Consider the following 15,773-nt stretch of genomic DNA (forward strand, 5'->3'; position numbering starts at 1 on the left):
AATTTACAAATAGTACTCTAAATGCATTCCTTGATGAATCCGGTATTAGACACGAGTTGTCTAGTGATAGGACTCCTCAACAGAACGGCCTGGCCGAGAGAAGAAACCGAACTCTCAAGGAAGCCGCACGGTCCATGATAGCCGATTCGGGTATTGCTCAGAAATTCTGGGTTGAGGCTATCAACACCGCATGTCATACACAAAACCGGTCTCTGATTAACAAGTTTCACAATAAGACACTTTATGAGGTATACTTTGATAGGGTTCCTAACCTTAGGTATCTTAAGATTTTCGGTTGTAAATGCTACATTCACATAAATGGCAAAACCTATCTATCTGCTTTTGATGCAAAATCCGATGTTGGGATCATGCTAGGTTACTCAGCAGTTAGTAAAGCATATAGAGTGTATAACACTAGAACTTTAACCGTGGAGGAATCACTTCATGTTGTTTTCGATAAATCGGTTGAAAGCAACACTGCATCATGCTTTGATTTACACAACAGATTGGAAAATAACAATATCCATTCTGATAGTGAAGATGAGATTCCGGTTTTTAGGCAGTTTGTCCATGACCAAATGGGCAATGATGAAACCCAGCCGGATCAAGCTGTCCCACGACAAGAAGTTGACACTTCGGTCCAAACCGAGGAAATCGGTCGGTCTGACACTCCTGTTCAGCCTACCGATATGTCTAGCCTTGATCAAGTAAACGGTGATTTGGTAGACACTCCTGAACCGAATATCAAAAGGAACATAAATCATCCTCCTGAGCTAATTATATGTGACCCCTCAGAACCCGTTCGAACTAGGAGACAAATCCTGGAGGAATATTTCAATTCCGCTTTTATATCCCAGATTGAGCCGAAAAGAGTGGATGAAGCATTGTCAGATCCGGATTGGATCTTGGGAATGCAAGAAGAGTTAAACCAGTTTGAGAGTAACAAAGTCTGGTACTTAGTCCCTAGACCAAAAGACCAACCAGTCATAGGAACAAAATGGGTATTCAGAAACAAACTCAATGAAGACGGTTTGGTCACGAGGAATAAAGCCAGATTAGTGGCACAAGAATACAAACAGGAAGAAGGCATTGATTTTGAAGAATCATTTGCTCCCGTAGCTAGAATTGAAGCTATTAGGATTTTTCTAGCTTTTGCTGCATTCAAAAACTTTAAAGTTTTTCAAATTGATGTTAAAAGTGCATTTTTGAATTGTGACCTACGTGAAGAAGTATATGTTGAACAACCAATAGGTTTCAAAAACGCTGAACTGCCCAACCATGTATACCTCTTAAACAAAGCTTTATACGGTCTAAAGCAAGCTCCTAGAGCCTGGTATGACACACTAACCGCATTCTTGTTAAAACATGATTTCACCATCGGTTCGGTGGACAAAACATTATTTAAGTTTGAGAAAAAGGAACATATCCTACTTGTTCAAATATATGTAGATGATATCATTTTCGGTTCAACCGATCCTAAGCTATGTGATAAATTCTCAACCCTGATGACTAACAAATTTGAAATGAGTATGATGGGAGAATTAAGTTTCTTCCTAGGTCTTCAGGTTAAGCAACTCGAAGAAGGAACTTTCATAAGCCAACCCAAGTATACTAAGGAACTTCTAAAGAAATTTGGGATGGACACGTGCTCCTCATTCTCTACTCCAATGAGCTCATCGGTCAAACTGGACAAGGATGATGACGGTCAAGCAGTAGACCTGATAGCTTACCGAGGAATCATCGGTTCTCTCCTATACCTGACAACAAGTAGACCGGATATACTATTTGCGGTCGGTGTGTGTGGAAGATTCCAGGCCAATCCAAAACAATCTCACTACACAGCCGCAAAGCGAATCTTGAAATACCTAAAGGGAACTCCTGAAGTCAGTTTGTGGTATCCAAAGGACTCATCTTTCAACCTCACAAGTTACTCAGATGCAGATTATGCAGGTTGTAAAGTTGATAGAAAAAGCACCAGCGGAACATGCCAATTCCTAGGTGATCGGCTTGTTTCATGGCACAGCAAGAAACAGACATCTGTTGCCACGTCAACCACAGAAGCTGAATATCTGGCAGCCGGAAGTTGCTGTTCACAACTTCTTTGGATCCAACAACAATTAAAGGATTTCGGTATCACAGCCGAAGAGTCTCCAATTTTCTGTGATAATACAAGTGCCATAGCAATCACCTACAATCCGGTTCTACACTTTAGAACCAAGCACATTGATATAAGGCACCACTTCATTCGGGAACATGTCATGCTGAAACATATCCGGCTGAAAACATATCACAAAGCCTCTGCAGGAAGCTAAATTTTCTCAATTCAGACTCACACTCGGTTTAACCGACATTAGTCAGATCATTCATAAAGATGCTTAAAAGAGAAATCAGTTCGGACAGACAAAACCGGTAGTTCCTCCTAAATTGTCGGATTCCAAATTTCCCAAGGTATCTATGGAAGAACCGCTTTGTCTATCAGTTAGAGTAAACTGACCGGTTACTTAGTGCATGCACCAAATAACCGCATCAGGACGAATGACTGATAACCGACCGGTTTGGAAATGGTTTATTTCGGATTATTTGGCCTCCAAACAAAAGTGGAATAATTATCTGTGTTTAAACTTATCTGTTCTGAAAAATTACCTTTTCAAAGTAAAACGGTCATACCTCAAAAGACGTGAAGATACGATATCTTTCACCGTCCAGGCCTATGACCCACATCCTAGGTTGTAGACATGCTTATTTTATGCAAAATACATTATCCTATGGTTAATAGACATAATTACCTGCGACACAATGGATAATACTATCATCCCTCCACTAATATATAAGTTAGGCAAACCTTATCCTCTTACTAAGACTAAATGTCTCAGTTTCCAAACATCCTTCAAGTGGATTTCGATTCTGCTCAAGGCACTGAGCATTATGAAGTCTTCAAGATGATTAAGTCACTTGAAGACACCAGTCTCAAACACTTTCTAGATGACAAACATGTCATCTTTCCGGAATAAGTCCTGTAATTCTTTTACAATGCTAGGGTTTTTCGAGGTACTCCTCACTTTGATACCCACATTCAGTCCAAAGTGGGAGGGAGTGTGTTTGACTTCACAGAAAGTGATTTCGCAAGATGCTTCGACCTTCCGAAGCAAGGGCTTACTGACCTAAACGTTCCGGCTGAACCAAAGGCCGAAATCGCCTTAAGCTTTTCTCGGTCAGACCGCCCGGTCAATGACCACGGTGCCAGGTCATCGCTGAGAGCTGAGTACCAGCTTCTCAACGATGTTATCGGTCGAAGCATCCTGGGTAGGGATGTAACAAACACTTACTGTGCTGCGGTTTTTAACATGATGTCTGCCATAACCACGGGTACGCCAGTCAACTGATCAAGGGTGTTGTTCGATGTCCTAATCTGGATGATCGGCATTCGCCAAACCGGCCTCATCCCCTAGATAAGCTGCCTACTTTTGGAACTTGGGGTTCCGCTTTGTCTAGGAGAAGGGTTGAACCAAGCCCAGGTCATCACCAAAGAGGTCACCGACTCATTCTATGAGCGGTTTGAGAAGGCCTGGAAGAGGAGGAATCGCCATCTCAACTCATTCAGCAACTAAGTCACTCCTTCATACAACCGGTCATTTTGCTGTACGCACCGGTCGTATCAATGTCCAACCCCATCATGATCATTTCGGTTTAGTCTATGATATTTTCGGTTTTAATTACTTATCTCCGGTCTCTTGTACCCTTTTCATTAATGATAGTAACTTTCAACTTCCAACTACATGAGTAATTACTATCTAACAAGATTAGTTACTTTCCAACTAGATTCCTTACCTCGAGCTCCGCAACCGGTCAAAAGTAACTCCTTCCCAAGGAGTTTTGGAAACATAAATATTCTCTTCATTAATAAGACAAAACTGAATTTCAACATTAAATGCTAATATTTTCCCTCCAATTTCGGATCTATATAAGGAACCCCACCTTATCAACTTAACACATCTCAAAACAAAACTCTTGAACTCTCTTTCTCTCTTGGCAAAGTTTGAATCATGTCGAGCCGAACTCTAAGGAACTTTTTGAGCATCGATTTCGACTCTTGAATGGAACATTGGGACCTGGAAACAAATGAGCTCATGTTTGAGTCCCTAATCGACACCGGTCTTCGGGATTTTCTCGAAGAATCCGGACCCATACTCATTCCGGAAATAACCCAGTTTTTCAACAATGCCTCTATAAGAGGGGATTTCATTGTTTCAGAGGTGAGAGGTCGCTCTGTCTTTATCGACGAGAGCGAATTCTCTAAACTGTTCAACCTGCCCACAGAAGGGTTTTCTGACTTCCCAACCCGAGTCGGAAGTGCCGCAACCGACTATTCAGAAATGTTCTCCGGAACCGATGTACCGGTGGAGAACCACGGGCTAAAAACCCGCCTTGCCCACCACATCCAACTCCTCTACGAGATTGTCAACCGATTCATCATTTGCCAAACACCGAACCAACACTACTCTAAGAGAGTGTTCGACATGATGACCTACATTGTCAGCAATACACCTATAAATTGGTCATTGGTCATCTTCCAAAACCTGAAGAAAATGGTCGAGACAAAGAAAGGTCTCGGTTACGCTCCTCACCTCAGCCGGCTCTTTCTCAAGTATCGTCACGAATATGGACCAGGTACACTGGCAACCCCATCAAATGTCCTCGATAAGGACGGGGTGGAGGACAAGCTCTCCAGAATAGTCATTACATAGGTTGTAATTTCATTTCCTATGTATTCTAAACCGATCAATGAATCGGTTTTTATCATGTATCTTTCTTTTCAATGAATATCTAATCTTTAAGTTCGTTAACCGGGTCAAAACCGCAATATCCATCTAACTAACCGGTTAGTATCAATAGATCACCTCGTTGAAAAATCCGGTCAAAAACCGCATCCTCGCGGTTAATAAATCGCATCATTTAATAAACGGTTTCAAGAAGAACCGATTCCTCAAAGGTTAAAATAACCGAAATCAAAAGACCGCTCAAAATTTTGGAGGGAATATTCCCGCCTATGATTTCCCGCCTAAGGCTTCCCGTCTAAAGTTTCCCGCCGATCTTTTCCCGCCCATGGTTTCCCGCTCAATGCTTTTGGAGGGAAAATTCCTACCTAAATCATGATGGTACAGTTCGCGACGGTTGGAATTCCAAACCGCAACTATAAATAGGGTCCATAGTCATTTTATTTCATTCTCACGCGAATCGACTTTCTCTCTCTAGCTCTCAGCTTCTTCAAACTATCAAATTCCTTATTCTCTTGCTTTCTCGGTTCGATCATCCAAAATGGGTCGCGATTCAGTATTGTTCAAACATATCATCCAAGTCGATTTTGAGGAAATCCGGGCAAACGGGTCGGCTCCGGCAAAGCAGGTATTATCCAGAATCTCCGAGTCCGGCCTCGAATACTTTCTGGACGGTCCATTCATACTATACCAGGATGCGGTTAACGAATTTTTCCGAACCGCATTCATCACCGGAGGATCTATCCTTGCCAACATCGGCGCGGTCAGCAACTCGAACTGACGGAGAAATCGGTTTCTGATATACTACATCTACCATCCGAAGGGAGCAACTTCTCGGCGGCTTTAGATGAAGAGACTTTTGAAGCAGCTTGCCAGGTTCTCTCGGAAACCGCGGTACCTATCGAGATCTCCGGAAAGAAATCATCTCTTCGACCGGAGTACAGACCGTTATGTGATATTTTCACAAAATCGGTCCAAGCAAGAGGGGGAAACTATGACAGTCTCACCCGGGCAAAGATTGAGATGCTTGCCGGTTTAGTCAACGACATCAAAATAAACTGGGCTAAGGTTATTTTCAACAACCTATGTGAAATGGTGGATCCGGCTTCCACTCGGTCATGGGGATACGCCATCCCATTTGGAAAAATCATGCGCCACTTCAACATCAACACAGGCCCTGGTGTCCTCCTTTCATTATCAACACAGGCCCTGGTGTCCTCCTCTCATCCAGCAAAATTATGAAGTCTCAGCAATTCAAGGAGAGGAAAAGCAAAAGGAATGCCTCCGGTTCTACAGGTGGCCGAAAGAAGAAGGCAACCGGTAAGAGAGCAGCTCCGGTCAAAGAAAAATCCGGAAGCAAGAAAGATAGACAACCAACCGGATCGGTTGATCCACGGTCCGAAACCCCCAATGTTGAAGATTCGGCATCCAGTTCTGACCGAACCATTTCACAAATTACCGGAGGAGATCAGTCCGGTAAGGGGAAAGGACCGATAGTCGAGGATCAATCGGTCAGTCATGATAACGCTGACACCGGCTCGGGCATGCTTGAGGAGGAAGACAACTGTGCTGACGATAACACCCGAAAAACGGCCGAGGAGCTCGTCAGCAGAATCATGGACGAAATACATCAAGAAGCTAACGCGGCATCCGAAGTATTCTGTCAATGGATCCGGCACCGGCATCATTTATTCTACAAACACATGCTACCGGGTCTAACTGTTGGCCAGAAATTCGAAAAATTGATGGAGATAGAGGAGGAGGTCATCAACCTCACAAAGGCTCAAGATGTCACAACCGCCTTAGAACGATACACGATGGTAGAACCGCGTGCTCGGTTACAAAAGCTCACCGACCACATTCAACGCCTTCAAGAAAAGCATACTACGGGAACACCAAATTCTCAACTTCAACTCTTGGTGTTGGAATTGCTTGCGGTCAAAGAAAGGGCCCTGACCGAGGAGGTGGAGCGGCTTGAGGTAGTGCCCGAACACCAAGATACAACGAACTCATCGCCTCCTTAGGATGTTGGCGGTCAGAATCCGACCAATGAAGAGCTATCTTCTCCTCCACCGGATCAGACAATCAACATGACCGAAGTCAGGACAGAGACACCTCTCACAGACCATTGAGCATCTGCTCAAACCGGGGATTCGGAACCGGCCATAACGAAAGAGAGGGTCAAAACTCTCATTGAAAAATTTTTCAACGACGCGGTTCAGCCTTGGAGGAAGAAAATAAAGGAAATCGCGGTTAAAGCAGTCGAGATAGCCAAGTCGACAAAGGATGATCTAAACAAGGCGGTCGATCGGATCACATCGGTTGAAACGAATACGGATCGACTGTACAGCGGTCAACTTGATCAAACCAAGGCATTGGAGGATTTAAATTCGAAGCTGGTGGACGAACTCGCTTCGGTCAGCCAAAGGGTAATGACCCTTGAAGAAACGACCGATCAAAGGTTGACAAAGGTCGATGAGGACCTGGCTCAGTCAAGTGCCCAAGCCGGCTCAACACTTGACAGGGTAATCAACCTTGAAGAAAAGAATACAACCCTTTAAGAAAAGAACGCCAAGCTTGAAGCCGATCTCAAGGCGGTCACCGAACAGGAGGCAGAGTTAATAGCGGCTAAGCTGGCTGCCGATAAAGCAATTGAGGAGGCGAATTCTCTCGCGGCTCAGAAACTCCAAGATGCGCTGGACGAGAAGACCCGTATACAGAAGGAAGCGGCAGCGGCTGATGCGAACATAGCCGGTCATATGCAAAACCTAGCGGTCAATGCACCGGCCATCGCAAAGACCATAGCGGCTCAACAAGCCAAAGATGCTCTCTGGCTAAGGGCCCAACAGGAAACATATAATAACTTCGCCAAGGCTCACAAGAAGTCCACGACGGTCGTTTCCTCTTCCATTCCGGTAACACGCAAAAGAAAGGCTGCTTCGAGACAGGCGCAAATCACCGGACTATTGACAAAGTCACTGACACGATTATTGACCCTCCACCCAACCCGGCTTTGCAAACCGAGGATGATTTCGAGGAAGAGCTCGAGCCACAACTCCAAAGACAGCGGTGTTTGAATGTGGTCCCAATTAGATCAATCGGTCAACCGTTCTCTCCTCACACCGGCACCTCAGGCGGTCAAGGTCCCTCTTCAAGGCCGGTTCAAGCGGACAAGGGAAATTCAAACGACGAACTGCTGGATCATTTCCTACCGTCCAGATCGAAGAAATAGGGACTTTATTTACTATCTTTACTTATGTTTATTTCGGTTATTATATATATAGTATTTTGCCTTAGCATATTCCTTATATATAAAGTGATTTTTGGAAACCGGCCTACATTTGCATTCTTACATGATTTTGAATATTTTAAATAAAATAATTAAAAAGGGAGAAATTGTTAGATAAAATTATATCGGTTAAATAAAAATTAACAAAAACAAATTCCTTGTGCAGGAACAGGCAAAGAATCGAACCGGTCAAAGAACTTAACCGGTTAAGAAACTCAACCGGTCAAGCAATCAAACCGACCAAACACATGACCGAACAAGAAAGACAAGATCGGTCAAATTAGAAGACCAAAATCAATTAAACAGTCGGTCAATCAGAAGTCATGGAAAAACCGGAAGTCATCTGGTTAACATAAATAACCGACCAGCATAAAAAGACACTTCGGGTATCTGTTGAGAATGATACCGAAGGGACAGACTTAGTATTTCCACATTCATACAAGTCTGAGGACAATCTGCAGGCTGCAGAATACCATCCGACAAGATCTTTCTACTTAAGGATAAATCAGAAAGGCAATCTTCCAAGTACAGACAATTGTCCAACCGACAGTTTCCATATTAAGTAAAAGACAAACCTAGCCGGTTTGACCTACACACTGGAAGACAAGACCGCCAGGTCTGAATCACTAAACCTCTGCTCAACCAATCAGATTCAAGGAAATGAAATGTGACCGTTGGCACATTTCACCTATAAAAGAAGGAGCTGAAGAAGAATAAATGCGGGTTACAAGCTCTGAATTTTCTACAGCCTAAGAAAAAGATTGTGTTCTATCTCTAAAAAAAAGCTTAAGCGCTTATTTGAATTGTATTCTACAATTTCGATTAAAATTGTACGGGTGTTATCGAGCAGGAAATAAGTCTCGATCAAATTGTTTGTATTCCTTAGTGAATATCCTTCTCGCGGTTTCGAGAGGAAGGGGTGACGTAGGAGTTTTATCTCCGAACATCCATAAAAACCTGTCTTGTTATTTACTTTCTGCCTGCTTTACTTTTTAACCGATCTGCACTAACCTAATAATACCGCTCTAACCGAATTACTAAGCTCCAAACCGACCCAGTAATTTCCAAACCTGTCCTATTCAAATCCGGTTCTACCTATCTCGTGTGTGTGCTGCTTCAACCTGAAACAAACAACTTCCGCGCTTGAACTCTGTTCAAGAGTTTGTGACAGTTTGTGTAGTATTGAAACCCCGATATAAATCTCTAACCGAATTAATCACCACCCTTTGAGTAAGACGCGATAACCGGCCAACCCCGGTCCCCCAGCCGCGACCTAGATCCTAACAATACCCATGATAACATAAATGCTCGCCTTTGTTTCCTCTTTCACACCACCATAGAACACCAAACTTTTTTCTTCATTACTGAACAAACCTGTAATACTAGAACAAATAGTCAATACTTCTTTAATAGTGTTTATGGAATCAACATCAGCGTGTGTCACAATGAACAAGTCGTCTGCAAAATAAATATGTATGATCTTTTCCTCTTTGCATTGTGTATGGTAGATGTATATACCTTTACAACATCCTAAAGAGGCAACCTAGGATCTCCATGATACAGACAAAAAGGTAAGGAGAGAGAAGATCCCTTGTCTTATCCCGTGTTCTCCTTTGAAAAAACTCATCATGGATACCATTTACACTAACAATAAAGTGAGGAGTCGAAATACATTGCATACACTCAACAAAAATATAAGGGAATCCAGACACAACCAGAAGATCATGAATAGAATTCCATTTAATAGAATCAAACGCTTTATGAATATCAATCTTAAATGCTACACAAGAAGAGATTGACTTCTTACTATATCCTTTTAAGAGGTCTTGCATAAGGAGAATGTTATGAAAAATAGATCTATCAGGAATAAAAGTTGATTGCCCAAGACTGACGAGTTTAGAAATAACATATTTTAACCGTTTTAAGATAATTTTTGTGATAACATTATAAATAACATTACAACAGGATATATGTTAGAAATCTTAAATATTTTTGGGTATGAAGTTCTTAGGAACAAGAATGAAAGTAGTGGTGTTCCATTCTGGCCCACCACCATCCAATTGTCCTTGAAGTATGTCGCATTAAACCCATCTGAACCCGAGCTTTTATCTCCATTCATACTAAACAAATTTTGTCTGATCTCCTTTGTAATAACATCCTCTATTAATCTCCAACTGTCCTCTATTTTTCCATTCCCATTGCCATTGCCATTTCCATTTCCATTGCCATTGTCATTGCCATTGCCATTGCCATTGCCATTGCCATTGCCATTGCCATTGCCATTGCCATTGCCATTGCCATTGCCATTGCCATTGCCATTGCCATTGCCATTGCCATTGCCATTGCCATTGCCATTGCCATTGCCATTGCCATTGCCATTGCCATTGCCATTGCCATTGCCATTGCCATTGCCATTGCCATTGCCATTGCCATTGCCATTGCCATTGCCATTGCCATTGACAATCTCATATAGTAAGGTCATATGACTTGATGTCTATTTTTTAATTCCAAATAGAGCTTGATAATAGTGGATTTCCTCTTGATGGATCTCTCTTTGTCTTTGAGCAATGCTGCCATCCTCCTTTTTAAGACTCACAACACGGTTTTGAATATTTCTGGTTGCGCATTTCCGAAAGAAGAAATTTGTATTCTTATCTCCAAGTGACAACCAATTTTGTCTTGATTTTTGCTTAGCAAAACTTTTCACAAGAGAGCTTAAAATCCGAAAGTTAGATAACGAATCCTTCTCATTCTGTAAATATTGGCTCAAGTCACTACCTTTCATGTATTGAATTTAAATTTTCTCAAGTTTGATTCTTATTTCTAAAACTTTCAGGGATATATTACTATATAGTTTTATGTCCAGTTTTTGAAGATGAGCCTTAAGATGCCTTAATTTTTAAGAAATCTTATACATCTTAGATCCATTAATAGGAACAGCCCACACCTTTTTAAGAATACCTTTAAATTTGTCGTTAATCATCCAAAAGTTAAAAAAATTTGAAACTTTTGACCTTTTTCACTTTTTCCCATGACAGTTTGATAGGGCAATGATCTAAAATCCCATTGTTAATAATCTAAATATGACTCTTTGGGTATTACATAGCCCTTGTCTCATTGATTAAGCTCATATCAATGTGACTCCTTCACATTTGATCATTTCCCCTCATCGATGACCATATGAAGTGATTTCTTGTATTTATATGTTCCATGCAACTAATCTCCCTAATGCAATTATTAAAGTCAATCATACTCTGGGGAGTTTCCGCTTTTGGAGTTCTCTAATTTTCAAACCTTGTAACATTGAAATACCCCATTATAGCCCATGGTTTACGGTCATCAATCCAATCCTTTAAGCTATTCCATAATTGCTTCCTACTTCTTTCCGAATTATCCCTATATACCACTACCACATATAAGCACAATTGTGTTCTCTTACATTCATTAGTAAACATCATCCTGATTTCAACTAAAGTAGTATCCCAACTAACTCAAATTCTACTCATTCTAGAGCTTGCATTACGGATAAACCTGCTATCATCACCAAAACAAAGTGAGCCAATTTGATCCACATTATTAAGCTTAACTTTCGTTTCCAATATGACAATAATAGTAGACTTGTATTTTTCAATTATCCCCTTGATCTTTTTACATTTGAGGGGATCATTGATCCCTAATATTCCAGGTTAGGAAATTTATGGTTGAATGAAAGAATTGGATTCTAGACTTTCCTCCTCGACCTTATCTTTGCTCATTTTCTTCTATGCTCTTTTTCTTGTCTTTTCCAATTTAGGGACTGCTGCACTATCAATTTCATGTGTGTCACCATTAAATTCTGATGAGATTCTTACAATAGAAGAATATTGAGGGGATTAAACTATATCAGTAGAAGATGAATGCATTATATGAATTCTTCTTTCGTTGGTAATTGGGCTAGCGTCACTCTTCCCCTTAGAAAATTCATTTACATCCATAATTTACAATACAACATGCATACAACCATAATTGACATCGTTTGAAGAGGTATTAGCAATTGATGCTTCACTATCATACGTTATTGGGTCTATTATATTCTTATCAGCCTTAACATCTGAGATATTTCCAATTTCAGAATCCTCTATTTCAGAGACCAAGCCAACTATCATATTGGCCACTTTTCTTTCCTATTTTTTTTCTCTAGTATGAATAACTGTATTTCTCCTATTCTTATTTTCGGTATTGTTTGTTATCTACTTATCCATTTTCTCATACATGTTCTCATCTTCTATATATCTAATTATCAGTCTATCATCAGGATTGACGTTTTGTCTTATGTTCACTGTATTTATAGTCTTGCTCAAAATCACGTAATCTTTAGGCATCCTCCATCAAGAGTAATTGTTAGATTAAGTTAAAGAAAGAAAAAGGGGGAAAATAATTAAATTAAGATTAAAGAAGAAATATTTAATTAAGTTGAAAAATGAAAAATGCTTTCATTGATTAAAATTAACTTAAGATAATTCAAATGAATACGACATAGTTTTGATGATGTGTTGATAAATGAATAAAACTAAGTTCTGTAAATGTTTAATGCACGGGTAGAGTTAAAGAGGCGCTAAGAGAAGTCTGAAGAAGTACTAGAAGTAGCCTTGCGTTAATAGTAGTTTGAAGAAGCGCTGGCAGCAGCCTTGTGCTAACAGCAATCTGAAGAAGTGCTAACAACAACCTTGTGCCAACAATAGTCTGAAGAAACGCTGACATAAGCCTTGTGCTAACAGAGGTATGAAGAAGCTCTGGCAGCAGCTTTGCGCTAACAGAAGTTTGAAGAAGTGCTGACAGCAGCCTTGTGCTGACAATAGCCTTGCGCTAACAGTAGTCTAAAGAAGTGTTGACAGCAGCCTTGCGCTAACAACAGTCTGAAGACTGTCTTGCGCTAACAGTAGTCTGAAAAAGCGCTAACAGTCGTGTAGCCAAACAGTAGTGTTGCCTCAATAGTTGAGTTGCGCCAACAACAAAGTTGCAACAGTAGTATTGTGTCTACAGTTGTGTTATGCTAACAGTTGAATTCTACAACAGCTTAATACAATGAATGTACAACTGCCACATACACGATTATTTTACTACGCCACACAGTACTATCCAGTAAACCCTATTCTACCGAATATTCCACGCACTACCATCCCGTACGCCACATTCCAACAAATTTTATTCTTGTGTACTATCTCGTTCACCTGGCGTACAACCATCGAAAAGCTGACACATATCTATGAATTAGATTCGACCATTGCTACGCTTCAAATATAAAAAAGCATCAGGATACAACAACGATCTCCCTCGTACTGTTAGTGAATTTACGCACGATCTCTGAATCTCTATATCTTATAATCCAAAAGGCTCTTTGATCAATCTCTCACTAAGTTGATTATGCAAATTACTACGTTAAGATGAGCGATAATCTGTTGTATTAATTCATAGTAATTTTAGTGTTCTAAGTTGAACAGAACGTTGTCTGTTGAACAGAGTGTGTTAGCTAAGAGTTCAGAAACAAATAGTTGTTAAGACCTATAATCTAAGTGGATTTGTGTAGAAGCTATTGTTGTCACCGATCCTAACAAGTGGTATCAAAGCAAGGTTTTCTATTTAAAGCATCTATATATATCATAATTATGTATATCCTAAAAAAATCTTAATGTTCCCAAAGGAAGATTATAATGATTGGAAGATCAGAATGCAAACTCATTTAGCCGCTCAATATAATGATATGTGTTATATCATCACTGATGGTCCCATGAAGATTTTGAAGGTCAATACAGTCATAACTACAACTGAGTGTGCTCTTGAGATGAAGGAGAAGCCCATATATGAGTGGACAATTGAAGACAAGAGGAAGGCCAACCTCGACAACGTGGCCAAAGACATTTTGTACTATACTCTTGACAAGAACATGTTCAGCAAGATCAAGTCATGTTCTATTGCCAAAGAAATTTCGGAGAAGCTGACTCAACTCTGTGAAGACAACGACCAAACCAAAGAAAATAAGTTGATGGTTACCACGCCGAAGTTTGACAGCATCAAAATGTGTCCTAGTAAGACAATGACTGAATTCGTTGAAAGATTCAGGAGTATAGTCATTGAGCTCTCAACTCTAGGAATGGAATACATCAACAAAGAGGTTTGTTAGGATCTAAATCGCGGACCGGGGTCTGGCCGGTTTGCTTTTTCTGACTAAACTCAATGGTTGGTATTTAATCTGGTTAGAGATTAACACCGGGTTTCAATACTACACAAACTGTCACAAACCCTTGAACCGAGTTTAAGTGCGGAAGCGGTTTGTTTCAGGTTGAAACAACACACACGGGATGAATAGGGATAGAGTTTGGAGAATGTCGGTTTGGAGGTTAACAGGTCGGTTTGGAGTTTTGTTAAAGTGATGTAAATCGGTTAGAACAGTACGAGTCTGTTAGAAAGTAGAACCGGCAGAAATTAAAGAACAAGACACAGGTTTTTATGGATATTCGGAGATAAAACTCCTACGTCACCCCTTCTTCTCGAAACCACGAGAAGGATATTCACTAAGGAATACACAAACACAATACACGATCGAGTCTTATTTGTTGCTTGATAAACACTCTTACAATTCTCATAGAAATTGTAATCACACTTCAAATGCACACTTAAGCTTTTTAATCTTAGAGAGATAAACACAACTTGTAACTTGGATTGTTAGCTCTGAATTATCGTGACTTTTATAACTTGTAACTTGGGTTGTAAGCTCTGAATTATCGTGACTTGTTGCTGCATTTACTCCTTTTCTGCTCCTTCTTTTATAGGTGAAATGTGCCAACGGTCACATTTCTTCAACAGATACCTTCCGAGTAATCCTTGAATCTGATTTGTTGAGTAGAGGTTCAGCATTGCATTAATTGCGGTTTAAGCTTCCAAGGCATGGAGCAGACCGGCTCTGATTTGTCTTTTACTTAATATGGCAACTGCCGGTTGGCTAGTTACCTGCATCTGGAGAACTGCACCTTTGACCTTTACCAAAGTGGTAACTGTCTCTTCAAGCAATCTTCTGCAGCTTTCAGAGTATCATCAGACTTGTATGGAAATGGCAATGTCACAGTCTGTTCCTTTGGTATCATCTTCCACAGATACTCAAAGTGTTCGTTTGCACCAATTTGTAGATTGTACTAAGTTGGATAATCTTGACTTCTTTCTTTAAGTAGTCTCTTCGTCGGTTTTCGGTTGAATACTGCATTTCAGTTTAGGATGTCTTCCGGTTGTTTATAGTTTCAGGTTAACCGGATAACTTCCGGTTTTGGATACATCATTTGCTTCTTCTTCTAACCGGTTTGATTACTTGATCGGTTAGATTCTTGACCGGTCAGATTCTTCACCGTTCTTGGTTCTTGACCGTTCCTGCACAAGAAATTTGTTTTTGTTCAGTTCTTATTTTAATCGGTCTAATTTATCTAACAATTTCTCCCTTTTTGATTATTTTATTTAAAATATTCAAAATCATGTAAGATGTAAGAAGTAGGCCGGTTGTTTTAAAAGTTTGTTTGGCCGGATTTTTGGAAAAAATTTGAGAAAAATTTTGTATTTAAAATAAAAATTTTATCTTATCAATTTCTCCCTTTTTGACTATTTTGTTTAAAATATTCAAAACCATGTAAGAAGTAAATTGTAGGCCGGTTTCCAAAAATACTATATATATATATAAATAGGAA

Source organism: Impatiens glandulifera, chromosome 3, assembly GCF_907164915.1.
Source record: "Impatiens glandulifera chromosome 3, dImpGla2.1, whole genome shotgun sequence".
NCBI classification, from domain to species: domain Eukaryota; kingdom Viridiplantae; phylum Streptophyta; class Magnoliopsida; order Ericales; family Balsaminaceae; genus Impatiens; species Impatiens glandulifera.